Source organism: Ascaphus truei, chromosome 4 (assembly GCF_040206685.1).
Source record: "Ascaphus truei isolate aAscTru1 chromosome 4, aAscTru1.hap1, whole genome shotgun sequence".
Lineage (NCBI taxonomy): Eukaryota > Metazoa > Chordata > Amphibia > Anura > Ascaphidae > Ascaphus > Ascaphus truei.
In genome coordinates this window covers 81038737-81059041 of record NC_134486.1, presented here as the reverse complement: position 1 = coordinate 81059041, position 20305 = coordinate 81038737, and the positions used below count along the sequence as shown (strand labels likewise).

Genomic DNA, 20305 nt, shown 5'->3' with positions numbered 1-20305 from the left:
GGGAATCAGGAAAGGTGGCATATCCTGGCAGTACCCCATATCTGAATTGGTACATGTGTTAAATGTCGTTTTTTTGGCAGTAAATCATGTTGTGATTGTTAATATATATTTATTTTATAATTATAATAGACACAGTATAATCATTTACGTGAAAGATAATGGAAACACAGCTTTAGTTGACACTTTTCCTAATCACGGTCCTGTCTGAAATTAATTATTAAACAAACTTAGTGCTCTATGTATCAAGGCCATTTGGGGGGAAATGGATGCATTTTCATCCTGTGTCAATACAGGGAGATTCAATTGACTGAACACACTGAGATCCTGCATTAACTAGCATTCAAGTCACTAGGAGTAAGCACAGGATCGCAGTGAGTTAAATCATACTAGTGAATCTCAAGCAATGTATCAAATTACATAGCTCCAATTTTACCCCGTCTGTTCCAGCTTGCGACTTGGGGGCTGTCAGGAGGATGACTTGGGAAGCAGTTGCATATTAACAGTTTAAATTTGAAAAAAATGTATAAAATGTTGAATCCCTGTGGGTCATACTTTTTTCCTTTTTCATATTTTATGCACCAAATATTCTGCTAGATTTAAAGGGGTGTACTGTATGTCTAGTATTCTGCGCAAGATGTCAGAAACTGTCAAACATACTGTATGATGCAAAAGATGTAGGAGTGTGTAAAAAAACACTTTCCTCTGTGTTTGTGCATAGATCCCTTAGTATTGTACATACAACCTTTCTGGAATTGGCACAAGCATCTTTATGCACATTTGGCCTTTTTGGACGTTCTCAGATGGAAAATTCCGTTAATGGAGATTTTTGTCTGAAAATAGTCTGGACAACAACTTCAGACAATATAGAGTAAGGCCCATAGTCCCTAACTACATTCCCAGAACAGCACCACCATTCACAGCATGGGAGTGGCATTTTAAATCTGGCCCCTGGTTAGGTGCAGACTAATGAGAACAGAAGAGGAAGAGGTCTTTCTTTTCAGTGATATTAGTGGGGAGATCCGTGCCAAGGGATCGAATGGCCTTGTTAATAAAATGTTACCCAATGGGTTAAGGAATTCATTGAGTGAGGTTTGAGTCAAGGTGTAATTGCAGAATTAACTTTTAGAATGGATGCCGGAAACTATTGTATGATTCACATATTTTAATGATGCATTATGCTTGGTAAATCGGATAAAAGTTTACTTGAATAGATTCCTGTGTACTACAGATGGCAAACATGGTACGCGTTGTCAACACAAGCAATACAATTTGCCACTTTATCAGACTATTAACAAACAATTATCTATTTTGTAATAGATAGCCAATTCTTTGTCAATCAGATTCCAAAAATGTGAACATCCATGTACTCAGCAATGTTGTGCTACAAAATTAACCTTTTGATCATTATTCTTCCAATGTCATTTTTTTTTATATAAAGAATATTGAAAATGTGATCGCAGGGGATAAATAATTTTGAATTGAGGGTTTAACTGTAATTAATCGAATTAACATAAAATGTCAAGAGATTTTTTATTAAGATGGCAATGATACAAAGACTATAAATCCATTGATTGCTAAGTACTTTTGAACAGAATTGGATGATCCTTTATAGCAGCATTTTGAGTGGCTTTGATCTTTCTTGTGTTCCTGTAATTACTCAAGCTTAACAAGGCTCCCTAGAAGAGCATGAAAAAAAAAGAAATCCTTTTGTTACGGTTATAAACCTTACTGACTGCAATGATGGAACACTCTACCCCGAGTAGCCCTTAACACACAAGACAACATTTCATACTAAAATGAAATTAAATATTTATTAAACATGAAGCCCGCATCCCAGGTGGTAAAGAGAATCCTTGTGGTTTGTTGAAAGGCTTGATCTTTTTTCCCTGAACATCGTGAATGCTGATTTAAATGACTGGGTGAAAGCTGAGGAAGTTTTGGCTGAATTTTGGATAAAGATGACAGCAAAGGGTTTCATGTTGCACAAAGCAGACAGAAGGATTAAACCAACAAAGCCAGCTCAAAACTCTAGAGTTTCAAAAAGGGTAATCTTCAGAATAGTGATTCACACTCTGACAATGGTGACTATTCCTGATTACATTAAGTTCACCATATTTATCTTACTTTACAGATACATGATTTATACCATGTTTAATTAACTGCTAAAAGACTCGTAATAAAAATTGCATCACATTAAGCTCTGTCCTTATGGCAAACACAAATCACATCTCTAGCTCTGCAAAAACAAAATATCATGGGATTCACTGATGACAGGATGTAGGAATCGAAATCAGGTCCCTCCTGTTGTTTGAGAATCCAGAGAGGGTGGCTGCCATATGCTCAGCCCTACAAAAGGGGTAAAAATGACAGCACAAAAGAAAAAACTACTTTAACCTTTCCAATATGTTAAGTTCTCTAATGAAAATATTTGTATCACATTAAATTGAATAACAAAACTCAAACAAAACGCAACACGACAACAGTGCTTTGGTTTAAAAAGCAAAGCCGTTAATGAAGGGCATAACAAGTGCATTTTCAAACCTACAATACAGTATGTAGGCATTTTCTGGGGGAATTTCTGAAGAATCATTGTTCATACAGTAATTGAAATGAGCAATATGCATTGCATTGGCGCAATCTAGAAAGTGGGTATTCAGAATCATATGTAGTACTCTTAAGACAGTGGGGTCTGTTTATAAATGTTGCATTCTGCAAATATGGTGTAAAATTGGGGTAATGGCCATACACATATTTTTTTAAAGAATAAAACAGCCACTAATAACATATAAAATATACATTATTTCTCTGATAAACATTGTGCGGTTTTGAAGCTGGAAAACTTTGCTAAATACCCGCTGATGTGGTATACATATAGTAGTGAGGAAGATTCTGCCTCTGCACAATCCAGAACATTTTAATTTATTGGGACCAATGTAGCCCGTTTTAAAAGAAAAAATAAAATATTGAAAAAATATTTTGTAATATATTTTTTACATGACAGGGAATATGGAATATTTTGTAGGCAGTGTTCTGATGTCTGGAGAAATGTAAATAATGACACAACCTTACCCCCCTAATTTTTTATCTTTCTACTCATATTTTTTTTTACCAACTCAAACTCTTCACATTGTGAAACTCTTTTAAGGCTTGGACAGGTTGCATTTTTATTATCAGAAAGAGTTCAAATCTGAATAATTAATCGTGCAGGTAAGTGAACAGGAGAAAAGGTTTGATGAATTCCATCCTTGCTCTCTCAGGGTTTGGTTAAGGTCTCTGATTTCCGCTAACATTTATTAATTTTATTGTGATTTTCTAAGGTTCATTTTAAGATCAGTTCCTCCCCTCTTATTCCTATTACGAAGCATCAAAATACTTGCAAATGAAAAGAATATTAAAATGGACTACAATATGAAGACAAACTCATTAGAGAGGTCATTACAAACAGGAAGTTATATAAGAAAGTTGACATTAGATTGATGGTAAAGCTTTTGATGCCAGTTTCTTGGTGCATTATTTTCCAAAAATGGTTGTCCTTTGTCCCTGTATCCCAAGGGATTATCACAGATAAAAAATCAAGGGTCTTTTTTTTTTTAATGCATCAACATTTCTAGAAGTTAGAAAAAAAAGTACTTTGATTCAGATACTGAGGCAACAAGTACAAAAGTAAGTGATATAGAGTAAAAAAAAATAACGCTGTTTTCTGAATTTTAAAAATGTAACTTAAATTGTGATGAAGTTAGCTGACAAAGCTCACATACTACAGTTGGTAGCTGTAAGAACTAATGGAGTGATGAAACAATTTCCACTTAATGAATCAGGAAGCTTAAGTTGTTTATAGACAGATCAATCATTCCAGTTGTATTAGAAAACCAGATGGCAGTAAGGGCTGGATAAAGTAAAGTATTTAGAGCACAATACGGTATGGGAGTATATAAAACTTTCACTCTAATTTTTCACTCAGATCAATAGAGTTTTATCAACAGATATACTATTATTTAACATGTAAAATTAAAAAAGCCAGTTTACACAGCAACCTGGGGAACATCATATATTATAAGATAGTTGATTCTGAAAAAAGATATGCAGCATAAACAAACATTTACAATTTCATTTACAGAAGCTTTGCTCCTGTTTTTAAGAATGGTAATTCTAAGCTTTTAATAGCAATACATATATGCAATTAAACTTTTTTTTACCTTACATAGATATCAAAGCAAGAGAGAGATGAATGATGTATTGTGACTTATTGATTCCATTTAATACATGTATTGGATAAAAAAGACCAATAATTCCTTATCCTAAACTATTTTAAAATAAATGTGTTAGTAATAGAAGCACTAGATTTTTTTTCTGCACAGTCTGTCACATTTTACTGCCGTATTTTCAGAATCTGTTCAGTTCAACTTTCTCGAAATGCATTTCGATATGAAATTGCAAATGCAAAGATACACAGAACAATGAACATACTGTATGATAGAAAATAAGATTTTGTTTACTTTGTATTTTAACAATAGCATTCTTTTGGCATTAAATCTATATCTGCCTTTTCTAACCATAATCTATGAATATTTTAACACATGTGTACTCAGTGGGGTGTATTATCATACTGATATAAATAGAATTAATGAGCAGTCAACCTGCCACATGTCATGACATATGACGGGGCAGCTAGAGCATGAGAATATTTTTTTTCTGGTTCACATTAAGGCTTCTTTCTATATCTTTCCAGCTGTAACTCAGCTATTGTTTAAATCTAGAGAGCAGTTATTTCCGTAACTAATTACCAGCATTATTAGTATGTTGAAACACGAACACAAAAGAAAATGTACAATAAAAGATTGTAAATGTAATAAATGCTTCCAATAAACAGAAAAGTCACCTTTCTTTGTGAGAAAAGGGAATAGATGACTTCATAAATGGTATACTGTCTATTTACTTATCTGTGCTTTTCCATAACACACTGTACAGCATCGGAAGTCATCTTACAGATCACTCACCTGAATTGCCTGTAAGGTGTCTTCCTGCACTGGAAGCTGTCATATGGAGTAGCAATGCTTGGTAAGTATGGGCCATAATTAGTTTCTTGTTACTATACCACAAGGCGGATACATCCAACTTCTGATTTAAAACCGATGCCATAAAAGCATACAAATATTTTTTTCTAATGTGATTCTGATCAAAACTTTGTTGTTTAATTGATACATTAAGAACTGTACTTGCCAAAGGTTATTTCATTAGAATATATAGGGAGATCTTGCAAAGTTGGTGTAAGAGATGTGTGCAGAGGTACATGCTCTATAGTGGAGACTGATTTGGGTGAAATTATATCTTGGCTTTATTGAGCCTGTTACTTTATCTAGGCAAAATACAAAAACAACAAAATAACAAACTCCTATTCCTTTGTAAGGGACTGGAGGGATATTCCCATTAGTAGCCTCTCACCCCAAAGTCTTAGGAAGTACCTTAAGCAGGTTGCCCTCTATGTCAGTCTCTGGCAGGTTCCTGGGTCCTCTATATCCAGGAAATATAGGTCTGTGAGTGTCTTGATCTCAGCACACCTTTGTGCTCAAGACAGTGTTTGTGTGCAGGCTTCTCTACTTTCATGTGTCAGCCCTATTGTGAGCTAAGAAATCCCTCTCCTGTGTCTCACATGAGGCTTTTTACAGAGCTCTCATTAGTCCAGGTGGAGACTAGTTAATTGAGAGCCTGCAATCAACTGTCTCTCTTCTGGATTCTCAGAGCTCTGAGGCTGCTTTATTTAAACAGGGATAAGTCCCTGTTATAGTTGGTCTAAGAGTTAATATTACTGGCAAGTTTCTAGAGGGTGTATAAAAAGAGAGAGGGAAGTCATTGCCGATAAAATCAAACATTTGCCATTTAAAAATCTTTAAACCAACTGTATTTTAATATCTGCAATGATCCACATTGTTCTTTATATACTTTGCTCTCCAACCTGTAATTGTATTGTTTATATTTTGGCACATATGCAGGGTTGCCACCTCTCCGGGTTTGACCTGGAGACTCGGGGTTTCGGGCAATTACCTCCGGGCTTCGGGTTTAGCCTGTCAATCTCCGGCTGGCAGCGGGCTGCGGCGGCATCTCCGGCATTCTCCTGCAATTCCTCCTCCAACTGCAGTGAACATAGCTGCGCAATGTCAAATGACGCTGTGTTGCCAAGGTAACGGGTCGCTATGTGATGTCATAGCAATCACGGCATCATGTAGGCATGGCAACGCGACATCGCATAGCGACATGTCCACTGCAGTTGGAGGGGGAATTGCCACAGGATATCGGGGGACGCCGTTGTAAGAGAATTTTTTTTTACATTTTCTCCCGGTTGCCCTTCAGTAGAAGACGGCAACCCAGCTCGTATGTGAAGCATTGGTTTTGCTGCCACTTATTAAATATATTACATGATTCACATCAATTTGACTTTTTTGCATTATTATCTTACATTTAGCTGTATAAAATGACACTTAATGAGGTTGGCATATTTTACAGGGCACAGAAGTTGTAAATTGGGGGGGAACTGGAAAAATGGGAGGGCTTGAAATACAGTATAACTGGTCAGCTTACTACTGTCATAAGGTGGTCAGACATACTGTACATCAGTTACATCTAAGTGAATGAATATATGGCACAAAAGAATAGTATTCAAAGACAAAGGTAAACACAATTTAATACTATTTTTATGTGTTTAATAAGCATATTTTTAATATAATAGAGTGCAGATTTCATTAAGAGTTTTAATAATATAATTTCTGCCCAATTACAGAAGCAAATACAGTGATAGATATGAGAAAAATCATACCGATGCAGTCTTTTCTATCTATCAGCTCCCGCGGGCATGGGAAAGAACATAGTATACAAAAGCAAGGACCCTCTAGGGACAGTCCATAGCAGGCTGTAATGGTCCATCAGGATTAACACATCAGGGGTACCTCCTTCTGAATGGGACTCGTGCGGTGTGAATCCTACCGGGCTGCACCTGTCTGTAAGAGTGAGACTGAATCAGTCACTCCCTGTAGTCCTCTGACAGGTGATTGTGCGGATGTTATCTTTTTAAATAACATAGTATTTGAAGCAGGGGGTTTCCGGAGCTGAATCGCATTAATTTCAGGTCGGGGAACCCCTGCTTCCCGAGTTACAGGCCCCGGTATGGTATCCCCGCCATGTTTAAATTCTCCAGCTTCAGGCCCACGGGACTGGGACATTTAATCAATGGAGACAGTGACTAAATGCATCGAATTTATTCTGACACATAACTACTTCACATTTGGGAAATGACACATACCCCCAGACAACCGGAACTGCTATGGGCACTCGGATGGCGCCACAGTATGCCAATCTGTCCTGCGCAAAACCAGAAAGTTACTTTCTTTCCACCTGTCACTTGAAACCCCTTGCATACCTTTGCTACATCGATGACATCCTCCTGATTTGGACCTCTGGTGAACAGGACTTCCTACAGGTCCATGAGAACTTCAATACAGTATGTTCCACCCAACCATCAACCTCAAACTCACCCATTCCCTAGATGAAGTATATTTCCTAGACACCACCATTACTATAAAGAACAACCAACTACAGATTTCTGTATACCGCAAACCTACAGAAAGAGCCAGCTATTTGAGGGACAACAGCTTCCATCTGACACACACTAAGCATGCAACCATCTACAGCCAAGCCATACGATACAACTGGATATGTTCCGACACAGCAGATTACAGCCTTGAGATCGGATTTCATAAACTGTGGATATAACCACAGAATTGTAGACCAGCAAATCCACAAAGCCACCAGAAAACCAAGATGTGATCTCCTTGAATACAGACAGAAAGAGACAAGTGACAGGGTACCTTTGGTGGTCACATATAACCCACACCTAGAAGCCCTACGCAAGATCACCAGGGAACTCCAACCCATTCTCCAGGAAGATACAAGACTGCAACAGGTCTTCCCTGAAACACACTTATTATCATACAGACAACTTCATAATCTCAAGAAAATGACGATGAGGAGTAAAGTATTCAACAGTACAACTTAATGTGGGACAAGACCATGCCAGGACACAAGATGCAAAACCTGTGCAATGCTCCACACAGCAGGTACAATACAAATACCACACAGGAATCTGGAGTATAAAATCAGAGGAAGGTTCACCTGCTCCTCCAGCAAAATCATGTCCTCATCATGTGCATGAAATGCCCAGGGGGCAGCTACTGCATAGGTGAGACGGGACAGGGGCTAAACAAGAGAATGAATCTGCATCGCCACAGCATCACACACGGAACAAGAGACAGTCCTGTCGGCGAACATTTCTCTGACTGGCCATAAGATGAACGATTTGAAGGTGACCATATTCAAAGGTAATCTTAGAACACCGAAAGAGAGACGTTGCATGAATACAAATTTATGCAACTGTTCGGGACACTTAGCGATGGCCTAAACTGAGACTGACATTTTATGAGTCACTACTGACACGAGAGAACTCTCTTCCCATGAGTGCTACAGGCCATGTTTATACATACTGTGCTATATGTATGCACACACAGCTGTCTCTTACACATACAAATACTCTACGTGATTCCATCCCTATATACAAATAGGAACCACATAGTAGCTACACACACTTTTAGTAAGTCAAAATTATATTAATAAATTGTAAAAGGTAAGTATTCTGCGTACATCAACATAAAAGATAATTCACATTGTATCGGTTATGTTCCAAGTCACTACTAACAATTGATAGTCCTGATAGTCTTGGACTGTCAATTGTTAGTAGTGACTTGTCAATTAAGTTGCCTCATAACCGATGTTCCAGGTATATCCCAATACCCCTGGTAGCAGATCCGGTGAGTCACTTCTCCTCACGTCACTCAATGCGGGGTACTGGTTTCCCGTCAGTAGAGACACGATGGATCGTGACCACTTCCTGTTAGTGTGATTCCTCCCTGCGTACATACTATCATTCTGTTGGGTGTAACTTTGGACTGCGGCGCCTAAAAGGCAAATACACTGTATGCGCGGTGATTACATTATTTGCTGGAACGGACAATTCTTCCCTAACGAGCTGTATACCATGGGACTGTTTGATTGAGCGGTGAGCCATCAGTCGTAAGGAGGACAAACAGCATTCGGAACAGCCTGGGAGATCCAACAGAGTGATTCGATCCTGTCTGCAGTTTCCTGTGTGGCGTGTGGTAAACTCCGTGTTTAAACCATACAATGTGAATTATCTTTTATATTGATGTACGCAGAATACTTACTTTTTACAATTTATTAATTTAATTTTGACTTACTTCACTATTTGCGTCTTTGCGCTGTGTTTTTTTGTTGTTTTCCTAGTGCATTGAGGGTGCTGAGCCACCCTCTAATATCATCAGCTGCAGACGCCTTTACACGGTTACGTATACCTTTCAATTTGTCACTGTGTGTTAAAACACTAATGGTACTGATTGGGTAATTATCACCAATGATTGGTCATATCACTTTATGGTTATAATTGAGTTGAACACTTTTATTTGTTCACTTACACACTTTTTTTGTAATGCTACAGCCTCTTACATTTCCACACCTACCCACACCATTGAAATACACTCCCACTCCACACACACCTTTTGTGAAGCGCTGTACAAACTGTGGGCTCTTTACAAATTTATATTTACATAAATACACACACACTCTCTTACATCCCTAACATTCAGGGACTATTTAACACCTCTATTCATAAATCGCCTACTACACAGGGGATGTGTTAGGTTTCAGTCAAAGATAACATTCCTACAGTATATGCACTGTTTTAAAGTTAAACCTTGCCTGGTTTATTCAATGTACCAACGCCGGAAGAAGAGATCAGTGTATCTCGAAAGCTCGCACAAATTAAAGCATTTCATAGCCACAGAACAGTATTGTCTATTAATTTTATATATATATATATATATATATATATATATATATATATATATATATTGTGACAAACGGCTTACTCCGGGGCTCCGCCGCCTGTCCGGGACTGTTAGAACATGGTCTATTAGGGTAGGTTAAATGATGAGGGTACATAAAAGACTACAATCCCCTCCGGGACGTCCTATCATCTCAGGCAATAGCTGTTTATCTGAGGGGAGCAGTATCTACCTGGACAAAGTCCTAAGGGATTTTGTTATTAGTCTCCCGTCATATGTGCAAGATACAAAGGACACCCTTAAAAACTGAACGGTATAAATATATCCCCAGAGACCATTCTCGTGAGCTTAGATGTTGAATCTCTATACACTTCAATTATTCACGAGAATGGCCTGGGAGCTGTGAATCATTTTCTCAAATCAAGGGACTGCAGATTTAACAAACATAATGATTTTGTTTTGGACCTACTGCGCTTTGTCCTTACCCACAACTATTTTGTGCTCGACGGGATATATTACCACCAGACCCAGGGTACAGCAATGGGAACAGCATGTGCTCCCACATATGCCAATCTGTACCTGGGCTGGTGGGAATTTGTCCATGTATTTAATGAGGAGTTATCTATGTATACTGACAATATCTTACTATGGATAAGATACATAGATGATATCCTATTATTATGGGATGGCCCTCAAAATCTTCTACTTCGGTTCGTGAAACATCTTAATAATAATACACTGAACCTGAGACTAACAACTGTTTTTAGCACCACATCCATTACCTTCCTGGATCTGAACATCTATGTGGATAGCGACCGCAATATTCAAACTAAAGTATACAGGAAGAGTACCGCTACTAACAGTTTGTTATTGCCACAAAGCCAACATCCGCCTAGTCTCATCTCTGGCATCCCCACTGGGCAATATCTCCGCTTATGCAGGAATTGCTCTACAATTCAGCAATTCATCACTCAATCTAAGGAACTACGAGAACGTTTCTTGAATAGTGGGTATAAAATCAAAACACTAAATAGGGCCTATCACAGAGCACTTCATAGTGATAGAGACTCTCTCCTATCCTCCAATACATCTAATAGCAAAGATAACATTATCAGATGCATCGGCACATATAACAAACGGTGGTGGGCTATATAAAGAATTTTTGCCCGACACTGGCACCTGCTTTCATCAGATGTTGATCTAGTGAAGGTGATTGGCCAGAGACCTACAATCACCAGCAGGAGATCTAAAAATTTACATGATAGATTGGTGCATAGTCACCATCAGCGTGACAGAGTGGAAACATGGCTTAGCCCCATCAAAGGGATGCATCGATGTCTGGGCTGTAAGGCTTGCAAATATGTGACTCTAGCCAAGACTTTTGAGAATAATGATAGCACACAGCAGTATAACATAGACAGTTTTATTAATTGTCGTACCACTAATGTTATATATCTTCTCACATGTAAATGTGGGAAGAGGTACGTCGGTAAGACCACAAGACAACTACGCAGACGTATACTTGAGCATGTAAATTCTGTGAAACACTCGGCCGAAACGCCAGTGGCGAGACACGTTACACAGTTCCATGATGGAGATGTTGACTGCTTAAAATTCATGGGCATTTATCAGCTTAAGTGCCCAGCACGAGGGGGTAATGTTGATCAGATACTCTTGAGAATTGAAGTTGAGTGGATCTACAAACTGAGGACAAGGAGTCCTTACGGACTTAATGAAGGATTTACCTTTACCCCTTTTATCTGACCATCTGTATACGTCTGCCGCGTGGTACTTTACAAACTAACATGATTAATGTTCATTTATTCACCCAAACTAGTGACTATATTACCTAATTATGCACCCAGCATATTTATTTATTGCACTGGGTTCATAATAAATGTGCTATGGATCCACACACATAATTCAGTATGATAAATTTGATCTTTTCAAAAAGTGTGTGTTTCTGTTTAATTTATTTATTATTAAAATTAATACTGTATTTTATGATGTCTCTGCACTTAAATTAGGGATAACTACTGTACATATTTCATGATCAACTCTGGGGTGCCATTATTGCCTCTACTCTCTATATATCTGGCACTGAGGATGCTGAGCAATTAGGCTAATTATTTATCTTTGTCTGTACATGCGCATCAACATGTGGGCATGAGACCTATAACAACTCTGCCCACACATGCGCATTGATACCGCAAAAAAGCCATCTCGAGTCCTTTATTGCTCCATCAGTGTTAGAGTGTAAATGTCTATGTAGTCACGCATCCGTGCTAGCTTTAATTAGCTGCCTATATTACGCAAGCGTCCCCTGACAGTCTCAGTGGGTAAGCACGGCACTCTGCGCATGCGCATCAGTCCCGTGTGCTACGCTCTGACAAGTGAGCAATATTAGACATATGTAAGAGTCCGGGTAACCCTTCCGCTACAGCTGGGGAGGTTTAACAATAAGCACCCTGCCAATCAGTGCTGAAAGGTTGGTTTGTTATGTTTTTCAGTACTTGCGCTTACGCTCTATTGCGCATGCGTAGTAGCTGGACGCCAATTACGTTACTATGGGGACCACAGGGTTTAAATAGCGTTCGGTTCATCCCTCATGCAAATTTTGTCCCTAAGGAAGCTCCGTAGTAGGAGGGAAATGCGCGTTGGACGCGTGTTGATGATGTCAGCCCCCTTCATGGGGCTATTTTAATACAGTACTTGTCAGCCGTTCACTAGGTTAGCCATATATAAAAATTAGGGTAGTGGTGAGGCAAAGCTTCCTGGAGCGGTCTAAGACCTGATTAGGAGGTTATACTGCCACTATTAAGTGGTAACAAACGATACTAATAGCCACTACGATATACACTACTCTATCAAGCTAACCTGTGAAGTGGTGGGCTTAATCGCTCACTCCGGCTGTTTGCATCCCAGCAGCCTCCTATTCTCCAGTTTTAATGATATACTGGAGCATTTAAGCACATGAGACTGCTTGTTTGTACGAGTTATCTTATTTAATTTATTTTTAAACATTGTCACATTTTTTCTGTTGCTAATATATGTTTTAAGGACTTTATATTAAAGGTTACATTTTAAATATAGGTAGTGTGCATTTAAGTGAATTCCCTTTGGAGTACAGATCCCTGTACCCCCCACTTTTTCTGATTCACTTCAGTTCACAGTTGCACCTACACTTTATTATCAATTGAATTTATCACTATTATTACATATTCTACACAATTAGTATGGTTTAGTCGATCACTCCCTCATCCCTCCCTTTTTGTTTATCTCGAAAGCTCGCACAAATAAAAGCATTTCGTTAGCCACAGAACGGTATCATCTATTTATTTTTTGATTATTGAAGCTCGGCTAACACGGTACTGATACCTCTACATATATATATATATATATATATATATCAGGTAATAAAGAACCATAGGCACTCTCCGTCTGAATAGAAAAATTGGGTGCAAATCCTGTACAAATAAATAGGCAATACGATACCGCACGTGGACGAATATCAGAGGCAGCACTCCAAATGAATATCAAAAATCCTGTATTATTCAACAAAACATCATATCCAACGTTTCGGTCCTCAAACGGGACCTTTGTCAAGGTGATGATTAACAGAGTGAACTAAGAACACATATGAATACCCCCAGAAACCCCAAAATCAACAGGTGCAGCATATAAATTGATTAAAACAAAAATCACATCCATAATGTTAAACCCCTGTGTCCTGTCAGTGTATCAGCCTTCTCTGAAGCTCCTGTTTACTTCCTGATATATAAAACGCATGTGCTGCACATACACCAGTAAATGGTTAATTAGCAGTGCTGCTAGTCTAAGAAACAAGTCAAATAACACTACACATCTAAAGACTACATATATGAAATGACAATGGTCTCTAGCTATAAGGAGCAAGCAGGACACACCAACTAATGAAATAAATAACTATATCAAATTAATGAATAACATTATGGGAGTCTAAATAGATTACCATATGCAGCACTTAAAATTAAAACACCCAATATCAAAGTGAGAAAACATACTAAATGTGAACATATATAATGATGTGTACTTACCAAAAGATTTATAATAAATAACTAAAATAACACACATCATTACTGCAACTTATACTAACCATCAAAATAAATCATACGTTTGTCTATAATTTGTCATATTGGAAATAGGTATTTTGTTATCAAACTAAAACACATAGAACTAAGAGTGCATCGAACAATAACAGCTGTAGCATGACCACACACCGCAATGGCAGTCATTAGCTGTCACTCAATACACATAGATAAAGTCAGTATATAACAATGAATTTCCAAAAATACCGACTTGACGTACTGCTGCGGCCAAGTTTATTCGAGCATTTGCCCGTTCTTGGCCGCAGCAGTAGCCTGGCGCGCGCCCGAGTGTGACGGGCGCGCGCCGAAGCAGCGGAAGAGCGCCCTCCGATCGGGGCGCTCTCCCTACCGCTACCGGGTCCGCCGGGTCCCCCGGAACCCCCTGCCGCCGTCCCGCAGATCGCGGGACACCAGGGCTCCCTCGAGGAGCCCTGGACGCGCGTGCAGGGGGCGCAGGCTCCCGAAGACGCGTGACCGCGCGTCTATGACGCGCGGCACGACGAGGGGCAGCCACAAGCAAGCCGGGAAATATCCCGGCTTGCGGTACCGGCCACACTTTAATAAAGTGTGTCGGTAGTGTATAAAAAGTATTTCAGGTCTATCTGGTAGAACTTAATGGACATGCTGAATCATTAATAAACATAGAACATGTTATGTCATGAACTGATAATCAGAAAACCTGTAGTGTGGAATCAAAAACATGAATGGTAGATGGCATAAAGAGTGCGTCCGCCAGTACTAGAAACATATCCATCAGATCATCAAGGATAATCAGTAAGAAACTTATTGGTGGTAAGCAAACGAATTGTATGCACAGACATAGTCCGGATAGCAGATGAGATAGACTCCAATCCTGGGGACGAAAAGTCACCTATTACAGATGAGAACTATCTGGACAAATTTGTTATAAAAAGCAACTCAATTGAAATTCCTCGTTTAACCCACGAGGACTTAATGTGTCCAAATTATAGATTGTTCTTGCTTCAAGTTGCAATAGGGATCTCTTGCGATCTCCTCCTCTGGATGGTGCCTTGACCTGTGCAATTGGCATACACCTCAAGGTCGCGAGGCTGTGTTTCATCTCCTTAAAGTGACGAGCCACTGGTTGCTGTGTTAAATCTTCCTTGTTATCCGCATCTGCTAAAGTATTCCTGATTGCTGAACGATGAAGACTCAGCCGTTCCTTCAGCATACGTATCGTCTTGCCAATGTAATATAGGCCACATGGACACCTAATAAAATATATCACATATTTTGAGTCACAGTTCAAAAATGTTTTGATCTTAATCCGATGTCCTTGATGAGGATGTGGAAAAGTTTTTCCCAACACCATGTATTGGCAATTAACACAGCCACGACATTTAAACACACCAATAGGTTTATTTAACCAGGACAGGTTTTTAGCATATTTTGAACTTGGATCCGCACGGACAAAAATATCTCCCAAGTTACGACCTCTCCGATAACAAAAACGGATGGATGAAATGAAAGATTGTTTTCTGGCACGAGGGTATAGCACTAAGGATGTGACCTCAGCTTTAGAAAAAGCAAAAAACATACAAAGATCAACATTATTGATACCACAACAGAAACAGGCATGCGATAATCGCTTTAACATCAAAAGCACATACACGACAGCATCCAGCTTCATTAGAAAGAGTATTTTACAACACACCCATATTTTATCCAAGGACAAACATATTGTACAATTTTTCAAAGAACCACCCCGTTTTTTGCTAAATTGTTCTGCTCCAGGCGTGAATTAGTTAATTGTTTCATTGTTCGGGATGGACTGTCAATTGTTTAGGGATGTAAATAATGATTGCTAATTGATTTTTGTTTACTTGATTGGTTAAAATAGTTTACTTGTTTGGAGGTATTTGTATTTTGCTTGCAATGATATTGTTAGCATTCATTTGCAGAATGTATATGGTGCATAGATTTTATGCATCATTTATACAATGTAAATGCAATGTATTGATTGGAATGTGAGGTTTTTCATTGGCATTTGATGATTTAGATTGTAAAATCAGTTAGGATTATTAAAGGAAATTCATTGTAATGTAGTGTGTCTGTATGGAGAAGTGTTATTTGTAGTACAGTATGGTTTTGATAACCCTTCTACATTTATTTGTATATTGGTTCATCATGTGTGTGTATATACTATATATATATATCTATATATATATATATATATATATATATATATATCTCTGTGTATATATATATATATATATATATATATATATATATATCTCTGTGTATATATATATATACTGTATGTACCCTTCAACCATGAATTTGTACAGTGGCTTCATCATGCAACTATATATTCAGTGTGTATATATATATATAGATATATATATATATATATATATATATATATATATATATATCTATATATATATATATAGATATATATATATATAGATAGATAGATAGATAACAGCAGGCACTTCAAAGGCTCCAAAGAAATAGGTGCTTGTTCAACAAAAATAACAGGAAACCAGGTGTCCCACCAAGGAGACAAAAAACAGCACTCAAGGTATATTGCAAACGTGTATTTGAAAAAAAGCAGGCACATATAAATTTATATGTGCCTGCTTTTTTTCAAATACACTTTTGCAATATACCTTAAGTGCTGTTTTTTGTCTCCTTGGTGGGACACCTGGTTTTATATATATATATATATATATATATATATATATATATATATATATATACTGTATATATAGTTGCATGATGAAGCCACTGTACAAATTCATGGGTGAAAGGTGGGTATCGGGCCAGTGTGGCTTAACCCTTTAATTACCTTTGCGGTTATTATCTGATAAGGTGTTTAAGGGGTTAATTGATATCTGAATGTACTTGCAATTTATTGGCTTTGTATTTGCTATGTATTTTGTGGGCAAGACAAGGATGTCGCTGGCGACGGAGACTTCTTATTGATGAGGTCAGTAGTACTTTATTTATTTGAATATGCTAGTTAATTTTTTTGATAATGGGCAATTAATCTATTATCCATATCTGGATAATAGTTATTTTTCACATTATTGTACTGTAGGTGTTGGGGGGGGGGGTGTATGTATTGAATGTATAGGCCAGGTTTATTTTTTTTACATTCAGGGTTTGTTCCGTGGTTCCGCGTGAGACCTCTGGAGACCACCTGTGGTTTTCTCGGGTATCTCACGGGTATCAGGCTGGTGGTTCCACGAGTGACACATGCGGGGATGAAGCGGTGGCCTCACATCTGTGGGGGCACCGCGGACCTGTAGTCTGCGGGGATGAAGCTGTGTGGTCCCACTTTTGTGGGGGCACCGTGGACCCGTAGTGAGCACCCGTGAGTTCCCCAGACCCCCGTGGGAACCACCCGAGGCCCCGCAGACACCTGTGGGTCTGACCCGGGGCTCCCAGACATCCGCGGGCCTACCGTGGGGACCCAACTATGGCCCACGGTGACCCAAGGAGACCACCTGGGGGCCATGGTGCTGGCAGGACCCAAAAGCAGGCCTCCAGAACCTGTTTGAAAAGGGCTGCTGGTACCCTGTAGGTCTGTCAGGTGCCGCGCCAGCCCACCGGGGACTCGCGTGGGGCTGAGTTATGAACCCTGTTTGTAAAAGGATAAATCTTGTATTTATGGGGGGGCACAGGGGGTGGGTAATGTATTTAATAAATATAATGATGTTTATTGTGGGTCACTGTATTGTTTTTATCGTGGGTACTGGGGGGGGGGTTCCCCAACGGTATGTGGGTAGGCCTCCCTTGTGGGTGGTTGGTGAGGGTGGTTAGGCCTCACGGGGTGGGGGGTTAGTGTGGGAGGGTATGTAGGCATCCCGAGTGGTGGGTGAGGGTGGATTAACCCCTTAATGACTGTAGCGGTTAAAAACCGCTATGGTGATTGAGGGGTTAGGGGACATTACTTTGGATGTTTTAATTTTTGTCTCTGTTTTGCAGCAGCAGAGGGGCCATGGGAAGGTGGGTAGTGGGTAGTGGGTGTGGGTGGTTAGGCCTCACGGGGTGGGCCATTGGCAGTGAGGCGCTGCATTATATTTACACGGGATCCCCCTCCCCACATTTACATACACTGCACTCACAGAAACACAGGCCAGGGAGATTAAACAGACACATTAGGGGGAGGATGTTTACACAGATTACAGTCACGGCAGGGAAGTTGAACAGACACATTAGGGGGAGGGGGGCTTAAACTTTCCTGCCTTGACTGTAATCTGTGTAACAGACACATTAGGGGGAGGGGGCCTTACATAGATTACAGTCAAGGCAGGGAGGTTAAACAGACACATTAAAAATATGTATTTAATGTATTTATTGTTGTTTATGTATTTTAAATACACAGGGGTGTACTGTACTGTATGTTGTTTATTGCAATGTTTATTGGGGGCAAATGTCCCCAATAAACATGCTATTCTGCCTTAACCCTTCATTGCCTAAGCGGCTATCAGCTATGGTAATGAAGCAGCATTTCTGTATTTTAATAATATTGTGCAGTAGCAGGGGGGGGCCCTTGAGCTTTGATTTCTGGCTCAGGGAACCCCCTGCTCACTGTACAATATTATTAAAAATACATTCATGCTGCTTCGTTACCATAGCACATAGCCGCAAAGGTAAGGAACGATTCTTTATTGATGTGTGTGTTTTATTCATACTGTAGGTGTGCAGAGGGTCTCCGGAGCTGAACCGCTGTGGTTTCAGGTCCGGGGACCCCCTGCTTCCCGAGATACAGGCCCCTTTATGGGGTGCCGGTATCCCTCTGCTTGGTTTACATGCCGTGGTCACGTGATCGGGACCTTTAAATTCAGAGGGATACCGGCACCTCATAAAGAGGGCTGTATCTCGGAAAGCAGAGGGTCCCCGGACCTGAAACCAATGCGGTTCAGCTCCGGAGACCCCCTGCACATCTACACTATGAATAAAAATGTATTTTAAATAATTTTTAATGTGCCGATGTTTGCGCAGAGAGAGCAGCGGATCTCTCTCTGCTGCAAACACATCTCGCCCCCGCCGGCCTATAGTATCATTGATGTGCATATACAGTACTGTATGTGTATCTTAGGGGTTATAGGGGTTGTTGTAATACAGTATATATACTGTATATATATACTGCATTACAATTCATGAATTTATGCCATCTGGCGGACACGCGAAGCATTGCAGCCTATTAAATCCTGAACCATTATCAATTAACACATCAACCGCGCATCAGCCGGGCATGACCCGTGGCTGGGAAAGCAAAAGGAATGCAGCATGCTCCGGGTGAACAGCGTGGCATTCCAGGAACAAGCCAGGGACAAAACGGTGATTTGTTAGAATAAAATCTGCCGCAACAGTATACTAATGAAGAATAGATAACTGACTTTAAACAGTGATAGTGTGAGGTTGCGGATACTGCTGATGAACAGACCTCACTCAACCTCTTTGGGCAAGTTCAAGACCAGGACATGTATGTAGGATTGAGAACCACCGGTCCCCTGACTGCTCCTAATCTATATCCATATCTGAAGGTCAGGAGGAGTCATTATTCCATATGCCTGGATACCACTACCAGATTAAATACAATGGGGAGAAGGCTGAACACAACATCTAATCAAAAGGGTGGCCTTTAACAATGGATAATGGATATTGTATTCTAGTGAAAAAACTCTTTAGTCTTTAAAAAAGTAGAGGTATCAGTACCGTGTTAGCCGAGCTTCAATAATCAAAAAATAAATAGATGATACCGTTCTGTGGCTAACGAAATGCTTTTATTTGTGCGAGCTTTCGAGATACACTGATCTCTTCTTCCGGCGATGTTACAATGAATGAAGCAAGCAAAAGCTATACTATAAACAGTGTCTATTGGAATGTTATCTGTGCTGGTCCTTCCCCCGGTGTGGATGTGTTTTATGGCTGGAGGTGTCAAAAGGTTCCTGAAAGCAAGTGATGAAAGAGTGTGTATGTGTATCAGTGTGAATAAAAATTAATGGAGAGCCCACAGTATATACAGTGCTTTACAAAAGTTGTGTGTGGAGTGGGAGTGGATATAAATGGGGTGGGTGGGTGTGGAAATGTGAGAGTTAGTAGCACAACTAAAAGTGTGTGTGGATACTATGTGGTCCCTATTGGTGTATAGGGAAGGAAAAACAAGGAGTATAAGTATGTGTGAGAGACAGCTGTGTGTGCATACATATAGCACAGTATGTACAGACGTGGCCTATAGCGCTCATGGGAAGAGAGTTCACTTGTGTCAGTAATGACTCATAAAATTTCGATCTTTGT

At 39.5% G+C, this 20305-nt stretch overlaps 1 long non-coding RNA gene across 5 annotated transcripts in view; it reads right to left on the bottom strand.

Annotated features, from left to right (window-relative positions):
• Window positions 1-1797: 1797 nt before the first annotated feature.
• The window catches only part of LOC142492894 (uncharacterized), a 45476-nt gene continuing 26968 nt past the window's right edge, over window positions 1798-20305 (bottom strand). For all 5 annotated transcript variants that reach the window (XR_012800927.1, XR_012800930.1, XR_012800929.1 and 2 more), the window contains one exon: window positions 1798-2346. This is a non-coding gene — a long non-coding RNA (uncharacterized LOC142492894). The remainder of the gene's footprint in view (window positions 2347-20305) is intronic.